We start from the raw sequence: 10,976 nt of genomic DNA on the forward strand, positions 1-10,976 counted from the left end.
ACGTAGTAAACTTATAAACTGAAAGTTCTTACACATATTGGACCGTTAATTAAGGTTAATTGGGGGGGGGGGGTAATACTACGTAGTACTATTGGGATTGACAAACTTTATCCGCACTAAAACTTACTGGATGTCGGACGGGTGTAACATTGACATAAACATTTCCAAGTCAGGGTAAAGACTTGTTAGGAGGCACAAACTAACATGTTTTCGGTTGCAATGGACACTACACTATTGTGTCATGAATACTAGCGTACTTAACTAGTGATAGATAATGCTTACATTATCTACTTATTCAAAGAATTGTTTTTAGATACAAACCTGTGAACTCACCGATCGTCGTATTGACCCTTTTAGCATGTTTTTCTCGGGTCACTAAGGTGCACATCAGGAGTTAGAATTGCATTGTGCTTCTATGGATTTTATCAAACAATCAAGTTTGTTTTGGTTACATGAATTGTAGTGTCTGGGAATTTAACTGTGAACTAGTTATTTATAATTTGTAGTTGTTTTACGCTTCCGCAAACGTAACTTACACCGAAATGGCTAGATCTTGGTATGTCACACGCCGCGTGATAAAAAATTTTTAGTTGAAAATTGTGGGTGTGGCGTTTATAACCATAACTTTTTGTTGCAAAATAATACACTTATTTATCATAGATTTATATACATGTTAATAATCATTATGTAAGGGGGTGTTTGGGTGAGCTTCTAAAACTTGGTTATTTGCTTTTAGAAATGCAAAAGCATTTTTGAATAACTTCAATTTGAAGCTTTGATGGAGCTTTGGCAAACATCTTTTATTTTTCAAAAAATAAATAAGCAAATTTTAAAAGTTCACCCAAACACCCCCTAAATAGGATACGTTTAAAATACAAAGGGCCACAAAAATGAAAAATGTAAAAAACCAATCTAGTTCGTTGATCTTATATTTAAATGGTTGTGATTAATCTAAAAAAAATAATAATGAAAAATGCATAAAAGGAATAACTCACATTTGTTGACTTTGTCTTCCACATGCAACTATGCAAGACATATGTCAATGTCCCCAACATTTAATGTTCATAACTTTTTCATACGACAACTTTTTTCTAAATTCACCATAATAACAAACACTTTTTATCATTAATATGAGTATCATATTGTTATATTAAAGAAAAATTTAATACGCTTTTATATATTGTGTTATTGATTGGTCATTGTGTTTTTCAATTAGTACTCATATTAAAGATAAAAATTAAAACAAAATTGCGTTATTGTGTTTTTCTTCTTACCAATTTTTTTGTTCGTCATTATGTCTTTCTACTCATCATTGTGTTTTAGTCATTGTGTATTATGTTCATTGTCTTTTGTTCGGTATTAACATGTGACATTCACTTAATTTGAGAAAAAGAATATTACGTTCATTACGTATTACATTTAGGTTATTGTATAATGTGTATTTTTCATTGTGTTTTACTTTTCCAATCATTGTGTAATGTGTATTCACCATTGTGCTTTACATTAAGGTTCTTGCGTAATATATATCATCATTATGTTTTATGTATTTGATAATTCGCGTTTATCTTTCAATTATATTTACATATTAGGATTACACAACGGTGTTATTTGGATTAAAAAACACACAATAACAAAAAAAAGACACAATTACAAGCAGAAATAACACAATGACGTAATTTTTTTTTAATTTTTATATAACAAAGTCATAATCATATTAAAGATAAAAAAACGCTTGTTATGATGGTCATTTTTATTAAATATCATATGAAAAAATTATAGACGTTTTAAAACGATGAGAGAATTAACATGTGTCTTGCATGTTAAGAGAGAAAATATGTGTTATTACTTTTATGTCATTATCACTTTGGTCCCATTAAAACATGTCAATCAATTATGGATTCTCACACTTCTCTTTATATATATATATATATATATATATATATATATATATATACATACTAGTTGGAAACCCGCACGATGCTGCGGCGGCAACGATTTACATCATAATATTCGTTTATGTTAGTTTTTAAGTCTATCGGGGTGAGTTGGTGACCACCATAGCGGAGTGCAGCTATAGGTGCATAAAAAACCCGAAAAAAAACACTAGAAACCGGGTTTTTTTATACCCGGGATTTTATTACCCGAACCCATACTCATACCTACCCGTAGGATACGTCTAGGGTATGCATTTCAGTACCAAAACCCATACCCAACAATACCCGAAAACTGGAAACGGTGCAAAGGATAAGGTTTTTAAAGACTACCAAGACCAAAAAAAATTATAAATATATATCTAAACAATACCCCCAATAAAGTGCAACCCTTTAAAAAAAACTTAATGAATACCTAAACATATACCTAAAAAAAACCCCGAAAATAAGGTTTTTTCAATACCCGAAGATAGGGTCTTAGAATATCTGATTCTATACCTGACCAGGTTTTTAGAGACTACCATGCAACATTTTTCTAAAATAGGCCAAACACATTGATACGAAATAAACACATAATCTTCTTTAAATAAAATGTCAAATACATTGTTCCAAAATAAACACGCAACCTTCATAACATTGTTCCAACTTCCAATTTATCCGGTGTTACACAATAACCTTCAAATGTAAATGAGTATGATTATGAAAATGCAGATTTCGTTTATGTGGGCAAAAATTTTACATAATGATATGAAAGTGTCTGCAAATGTTCAAACAAAATCATAATTAGTAATTTGTGTAAACCAGTGAATTAAATAGTTAGTTATGACTTATGAGATCTTAACTATGAGCTTAATAATTAATAATAATAATAATTTTAAACAGTTTTTCTTTTTTACAACATTAATCATACTCTGTCAATATTTAAAATAAGATCTTGTAGCTTACTCACTTATTCAGGCTTGCCTTACCTGAAAATATCCAAAAAAAAGTGTATTCACTTAAAAGAATCAACTGGACAACTAAAATGTAAAATTGTTGTTTGCAGGTCAACCAATGGCCCGTACTAAAAATTACTCGTTTTGACACAAAATGATTTTGGCTCGTAAAAATTATTCGTTTTGATAGAAAACCTCATGTTGTGACAAACCCAATTTCACCGAAATAAAGATTACTCGTATTGACACAAATCCATTTTGACTCGTACTGACTACTAAAAATTAATCGTTTTGACACAAACTCATTTGACCCGTTACCTAATTGATTCAACCCTTCATTTTGTGTAAAAAATAACACTATCAAAACGATAAAGGCTAAATAAACTCACTACACATAAAACTACATTCCATCTTACCCAATTATTTGAGGCACGAATCCAAATTCAGAATGAACAATTAGGCATGCCGTCTTTCCGTTAGTCGCTCCCTAAGAAAATTCAGAGTTTCTGCAGCTTTAAACTCTTCTGCAGTAGGTTCTGAAAATGGCTCGCCACCACCATATTTACTGACCAAAGACTAAAACATCACGTCTGCCTTCCTTTCCTCTGACTTTGCATTTGTGAAATGTTAGCATATAAGTCATCTGAATCTTTCTTTAACATGCATTTAGTCAAATGAGACAATTCAAAACAATATATGAGCACCAAGTGACTTCAAATAAGACATTTTTAGTTTCATTTATTTAATAAGAACTGTTAAACCGACATCAAGTACATCGTAAAAAAATGGACCAACAACAGAATATCAATATGTATAGCTTTTTTTAACGTCCAATAATTGCCCCAAAAGAAGAATGCAATATATACACATAACATTTTTTTTAATATTTCCAAAAATTATATTTGATTAAAATAAACCAACTACATCAGCCGATAAAAACTACAAATACACAATAAAGCCCCTTTTATGTTTATGTTTATATAAATATAATTACTAAAGGAACAGACACAAAACAAACAAACATAAACGACTGAACATAAACATACGTAAATAAAGAAAACATATAAAAAGGATTAAATTTTTTTTTAAAACAGTTTATTTCATCAAGTATGTCACTTACCGGTCAATTTGATCTACTGTGTTTAAGAAACATGAAAAACATCAAATGGAGAATCAAGAAAGCTCAAATGTTTGCAAAAATAAGCAAAACCCTCAAAATTTTAGCAACAATCATTTTAAAAAAGGGTGATTAATTGACAAATTTATATAATTGAATAGTCTAAATCATAGTAGGGTCCAAATCAAGCAACTGAAGAATTTAATGTTGCTCAGAAATCAATAGTTAAAAACAGACTTAACCAAATTAACCAACTTGATCGTATTGAACAATTAACCAAGATAACTTATTTAACCGAACCACGACAGAATTAACCAAAGGGAACAACTAACCAAATCAGCGGACTTAACGAAGAAATAAACATATTTGCCTTTCACTCAAATATTATAAAAACAACAAAAATATTTTTTTCATAAGAAATATTTAACTCTCTTTATTGCTCCAGTATATCAGTTACACTACAAATCAAGATAAGAATTAAAGGGCCAAATCAAGTAACACATAATTAAGACATACAAATCAAGCCAACATGAACATCAATACCATGAGTCCAAAACTCTCCTCTAATGCTCCAACAAAGACAACATGAATACACGATACTGTTTTCAAATCATAATTAACTTTATAAAATGTACAAAAAGTTTTTGCAGATCAGCCATAAAACCGTTTCAACTTGAACGCAACTCGTTTTGATCCATTACTCAACTTGAACTGTTATAACCAGTTACTCAGCCTGAACATGTTACTCAACCTGAGCACATTTCGACCATTGCCTATCTGTCTCATATAAGAGAAAACATACCCTTACCAAATATGAAATTAAGAATTCAGTCAGCTATTCTTATTACGTTAATATAATCGTAAATATTTATATAATCTATTCCTCTTATGTACATATTTTAGTGACCCAATATCATGAGCACGTTTCGTGAAAACAAATAAGCACCAAAACTTGCTACACCGCATCCAACATCTAATGTAGCCCTTGTTCGGGTCAGCTCTAGCATGAATCATTTGTTTTCAACTAATTCGACAAAACTATAGTAAACCAAATATTAAATGACATTATTAAAATTATTATTCATTATTATCAACTAACACATCCCACACATAACAATAGCTAATACTTGCAACAAACTACACTTTAACCGTTTACTTTTAGGGTTAATTAACTCTCAAGTCTTAACTATAGATAAATATCTTTATATTAAATGATCACCAATTTTTAATTGTGTATAGTGCATGTATTACCAAGTTGGACTTGTTTTAAAACAATTTTACAAAACTAAATAAAAAAATTTATTTTTTTTCCAAATATACCCTTTAAACACGTATTAATACCACATAAATCTGTTTGCAATTTGTAATCGAACATAGTCAGATTTAAAAAAGATAGGCACAAAATATTGAAAAACATGACAAATGGACAAGATAATCGAACCTCACCATACCTTGCTCAACTTAAAAAAAAAAAACTTTTGCACGAGTTAAATCATCCCAAATTGTGCATTCATCATTTTTTTTAACTATCCAAAATTAGTTGAAGATAAAGTATAAAACAAAAACATACCCATTAGGGCCACCAGACTCAAACTCTTTAGAAATAAACATTCACATTGTACAAAGAGCACTGCAAGGGTATGCACCCCTAATCTGCAATAGAAAAAAAAAGTGACATTGAAAATCTGATTAAATAATATTATCAGAATAGCATGATGACGTGTGGTGTAAATTTCGAACAATAACAAAGCTCACCGGATAAAAGTGGCCTCTAACAAAGGTTGCACCTACAAAGCCCACTGATCCTCACACTCTAACCATGGTTTGTTCTTGTTATAACCTGCACAATGCATAATATGTTGAAATTTGGAAGCTTATAACAATCAGTTCAATTATCTATCAAAATTCAATTACATAATTTTCATTACAACATATCTCCACATTAAAAGTGGAAATAAGATTTGAGCCCAAACTCATCAAAACACTATTTCGAGTCACAATCCTTAAATTTCTACTTTAAAAAGATTAGAAACATCACCAAATTAACACCATGATATAGATTAATATTCATATTCAAATTTCGGTTTTATGTAAACAAATAATTTACAGTAATAAGTTCTTATATGAGTAGAGGAGAGAATTTTAGAAAAGTTAATTTCTCCTATGGTGAAGTTAAAAAAAACAATTTAATTTGTTTCCAAACAAATCAACTAACAATTTTATTTAAATTAAAATTGCCCCATCAGAGATCTCTAATACAGCATAAGTGTGAATTGACTACATACAATAAATTAATTATAAATAAATTTAAACCACATACACAACATTTGGAAGCAAAATTACCTTATGTTATGCTTTTTTCAAACAATACAAAAATTTGTAATTTCCTTTAATACTCGAAGAACTTCCAAATCATCCAACCTAATTGAAAAAAAACAAGGAACAAACAAACGAAACGAATTAACACGAATGTGATTAGAAAAACATTCGATATTTTTGAAATTCTCCGTCATTTTCTCTGAGAAAGCAAACACTTAAAAGAAAATAAAGAAGACTGAGCTTACCATGTTGTTAGCAGGTGGACGGACACATGAGTAGTTTTGAAAGAAGCAGATAACTGGTATGGCAGCGACGATACAATATAGGAACAAATTATAAATGGCAGGCTCTCAAGTCTACTCAAACTCGAGGAATGATGTTTAAACTCGTACTCATTTATTAGGCAAACTTATCGTTAGGCTCATACTCGAACTTGAGCTCACTTCTCAACTCGGTTCAACTTCTAACAAGTCGATCGTGAATAGCTAACGAATGGTTGACACCCCTAGTTTCGCAATCTCACTAGTACGTAACCAATATTTTCTAAAAATAATTGGTATTAATAAACATAATTCATATTAAAAACTCACTTTATGCTAATGTAATCGAATTTGACAAGTAACTTCTACGTGCATTACCTTGCTTTTTCGATTCTGAAATCAGATACGTCTAACAAGTTCTAAATATTCGTTACATATTTGTAGAGCATTAAATTTTGGAATAGGAAATTGTAAATTACTTAATTACCTCTTGGCCTATATATAGCCGACAATTATATGTGATATCTTACATAATAATGCTATTAAATGACTTCAAATAACAAATATAATGACCGAGAACTTTGCTTGTGTTACTATCTTACGTAATACTACAATAAGACAATAGTTATCTAGGATTTAGAATATAAATCGTGTCAGGTATGTTGTTCAACCCAAATATAACCAATATTTTCTTTAACAAAAACATCAACGTTAACCCCTATATATTTAAAAAAGTATAACTCAAACAAGACTTATTTAATCTGTTTATTAAAGGTATCAAATAAGTTGATAGGTAATAATCGATTTATAAATGTGTTTAAAAAGATAATTAAACGAATCACAAACGGGCAAAGGTTAGGCCGTTCACATGCTGAGACAGTTTTAGCTCGTGTTTGGATTGGTTTGTAAACAAGCCAAGCCAAACTAAGACCATGAGTAGTCATAACCAATGTTTTGAAACTCGGCCTGGCCGGTCGGACCGGCCCGACCGGAACCCGGGAGTAAAACCGGTTCGGGTCGTAGTATACAACCCGTTTTCTAATGAACCGGCCGGGTCTCGCGGGCGCCGGTTGGGCCGGACCCGGTGACCCGACGATTGGACCGGCAGGTTTGTTAATTTCCTTTTTTTGTTTAATCAGTTCTGAATATGTGAAAATAATCACCAAACACAGCCGCTCCTAACAAACTAAACCCTATAATCACTTCATGACCCACCACCGCCGCTCCATAACCCACCATCGCCGCTCCAAATCACCAAACACACAAACTTCGTCGTCTCGTCCCAAATCACATAAGGTAAGTAATGAAGAAGATGAAGAGATGTAGAAGATGAAGGAGATGGGAGATGAAGGAGGCGGCCGTGTTTAAAGCAAACTAACCCTATATGAGATATATTGAGATATATCGATTTATGAAAGATACCGGAAAGAAATTAATTTTTTTCCTTTTCACCTTTTGTTTACTACAAATTACATTATTCATCCTCAATATTATAGTATTAGCAAAATAACCTTAGACTTTTACATATTAGTGCATTAGAAATTTTACATGGCTAATCACTTTTATGAGATATATAAATATATGTTATTTATATTATTTATGATGTCATCCGGGTCAAACACCGGTCCGCCATCCCGGGTCGGTCCGACCTTTGACCCGGTAAGGCGTTCGGGCCGACGTCCGGGCCGGGTCTGAAAACATTGGTCATAACTCTCCACCCCCAGGCGTTATGCGTCACGTGGCGCCCAGTCAGAGTTATGATTTTTACCAAAACAGAGTGTAGTCATAACTCTCCAACCCCAGACGTTATGCGCCACGTGGCGTCTAATCATTTAAATAATAAATCATTTAAATAAATAAACTTAAAATTAAAAGATACATTAAACTTCCAAATAAAAACTAAAAAAAATACATCAAATTAAAAAAAATACTAATAAAACTACATGTTATATTTTTCTAAAATTTTCGCTTGTCGAGCAACTTTTAGAGATTGGACTCTCGGGTCGGCTTCGGTTAGCTCACTTGATAAAATCTCGATGTCTTTGTCCATTTGATTTCTTCTAAGAAGTTCGACGGCGTCCAAATTTACTTTAAGTCGTTCGGTTCCAAGTTCATGTAAATCTCGGAGTCGAGTGTTCATTTCATTGAATTGACTATCCATTTCGGGATTCGACGACGAAGCGACCCCTTTCACCTTTCCCTTGCCCCTGGTTCTTCTACCTCCTGGCCGAGGCATCTCGGTAGTATTCACGGCATCATTATCACTTAAGTTGAAGTTTCGAGCGTCGGAACGGGGCGTGTCTGGATCAACCGAAGACGATGTTTTAGACTTTTTTTTACGCGGACCAACTTCGGCTTCGGCATCCAAAACCTGGCCCCATTTTGGGTGAAACCTCAACAGGTCTTTCCAAATGCCAAAGAAGTTGAAGGCCCCCGAGACCTTATGTTGATACTCTGTCAACGCGTTTTCCTTGACGTCCGCGTCCGAGACACCGCTACTCCTCGTTCGATTGATCCGGGAGTAAACCGTATGGAAACCCATGCATTTGGTGTTTATGTCGCCCCATTTCGACAGTATGGAATCTTTTTCTCTACGCGAGTCCCCGCCAAGGTCGTGGAACAACTCTTTAATTTTGTGCCAAAATACCCCCGTTTTTTGATAGTTCGCTAAAAAAATTAAAAACATTACACGTTCAATGATTGTTTTAAGAAATTTAAAAAAATATATATGTACTTTAAAAACATACCACACTTGGCATCTTCTGATATCGCGCACCAAGCACGAGCACATAGTACGCACTCGTCGATAATCCACGGTAACACCGTCTTTTTAGCCAGAGGTTCGCCGGCTGACTTCTTTGCCTGTTTTTTCGGACGCCCGCGTTGGCTCGAACCGCCTACGGTCTCCGGGAGGGGTTGTGTCTCCGGCACGAACTCGACCTCGGGTTCGGTCTCCGGGACGCGTTGGGAACCCGATACGGTAAAAATGTTTGTCGTTGGGTTTTGGAAACCGGGCACCGTATTTGGCATAGAGTTTTGTAAAAATGCAATGTACGCGACCATTTGCGGGTCAATCATATGCGGGACGGGTACGGTTGGCGTCGGGGTGGTAGATTGGTTCGGTTGTGGATTTTGGTTGCCTTGACGGGCATATTGACCGAAACCGATAATATTTTGGTTGTTGTTCGGAAACATTTTGGTAGAAATATTTGACTAAAAAATATATAGAAGTGAAAGGAATAGAGGAATGTGTTAAAAAAATATGAGTTTGGTTTGGTTTTATAGTATAAATTTAATTAATATAATTTTTTTAAGCCCCAACGGCATGATGCAACGGCTAATTTTTTTGATTTTTTGTCGATTTCTGCGTTATCATCAAAACGTTCAAAAAGAAAAAGCCAAAACGCTGGGGGGCGGTGTACCCCCGGCGTTATACCATAAAACGCGAGGCATAACGTGCCGCTACGGATGTTCTAATCCATCTCACATTGTATATGATTTGATTTTGAGTGAGCTTTTTTGAATCTTTTTTCAAAACGTTTGGAGTCATAAATTGTTTGAATATCTATAGGCTTGACATTCGCCTAAATTATGGCATATTTTAAAATATATAAACCTATAACTTTTACAAGGTAACGAGTAAACTAGCTAAACAACATTCACCACTCAAACAATTATATATACATATAATAAAATCAAAAATAAAATTTGAGTTGAGGTGAGCTAACTTGATTCGTTAACGATTCAAACTGAGCCAACCTGGTTCATAAACCAGTCGATCTATTTAAACAGTACTAATAGATGGTAGATACATTTAATTAAACAATTTAAACATATCAATCCAATCCTCCTATTAAAAATTTAAAATCACATATAATTTTTGAACGATCAACTAATCCTTCAAACAGTGTACTGGCTAAATTCATCATATTGGGATATACTCGCAGTTCGATCCATGGAAAACCCTCACCAAAGACCAGCGCACGTGAACACTCGCCCGAAGACACGACATTGCGATAAGATAAATCTCGTCATGTTCAAGAATCCAACGAGCGAACATCACCTACACTCCTATTTTCCCATCATCACCCTGGTACCGCTAAACTAAATGTTGTGAGTAGAAATCATACGTATATCACCTCAAACATCAAATCTCTCATTTACTACTCCACCAACAACTCATAGTCTAAAATCACATATTTATTAATAAATATTTTTTTGATCATGCTCGCATCCTAAGTATTTATAAAACAGAATAATAATAATAATAATAATATTAGGAAAATTGGTTTTAAATACTCCCAACTATCATGTGTTGACAAATAACGGGTCCAACTTTGCACTTGGCGGGTGGCGGTCCCAATTAAAGACCTGTTTGTTTTTAACGGTCCTCGACTAACGATGACTAACTCCG

This window comes from Bidens hawaiensis, unplaced genomic scaffold (assembly GCF_021521415.1).
Source record: "Bidens hawaiensis isolate Kalapana, Puna unplaced genomic scaffold, B.hawaiensis_p1.1 tig00025022_1, whole genome shotgun sequence".
In the NCBI taxonomy this organism is placed as follows: Eukaryota; Viridiplantae; Streptophyta; class Magnoliopsida; order Asterales; family Asteraceae; genus Bidens; species Bidens hawaiensis.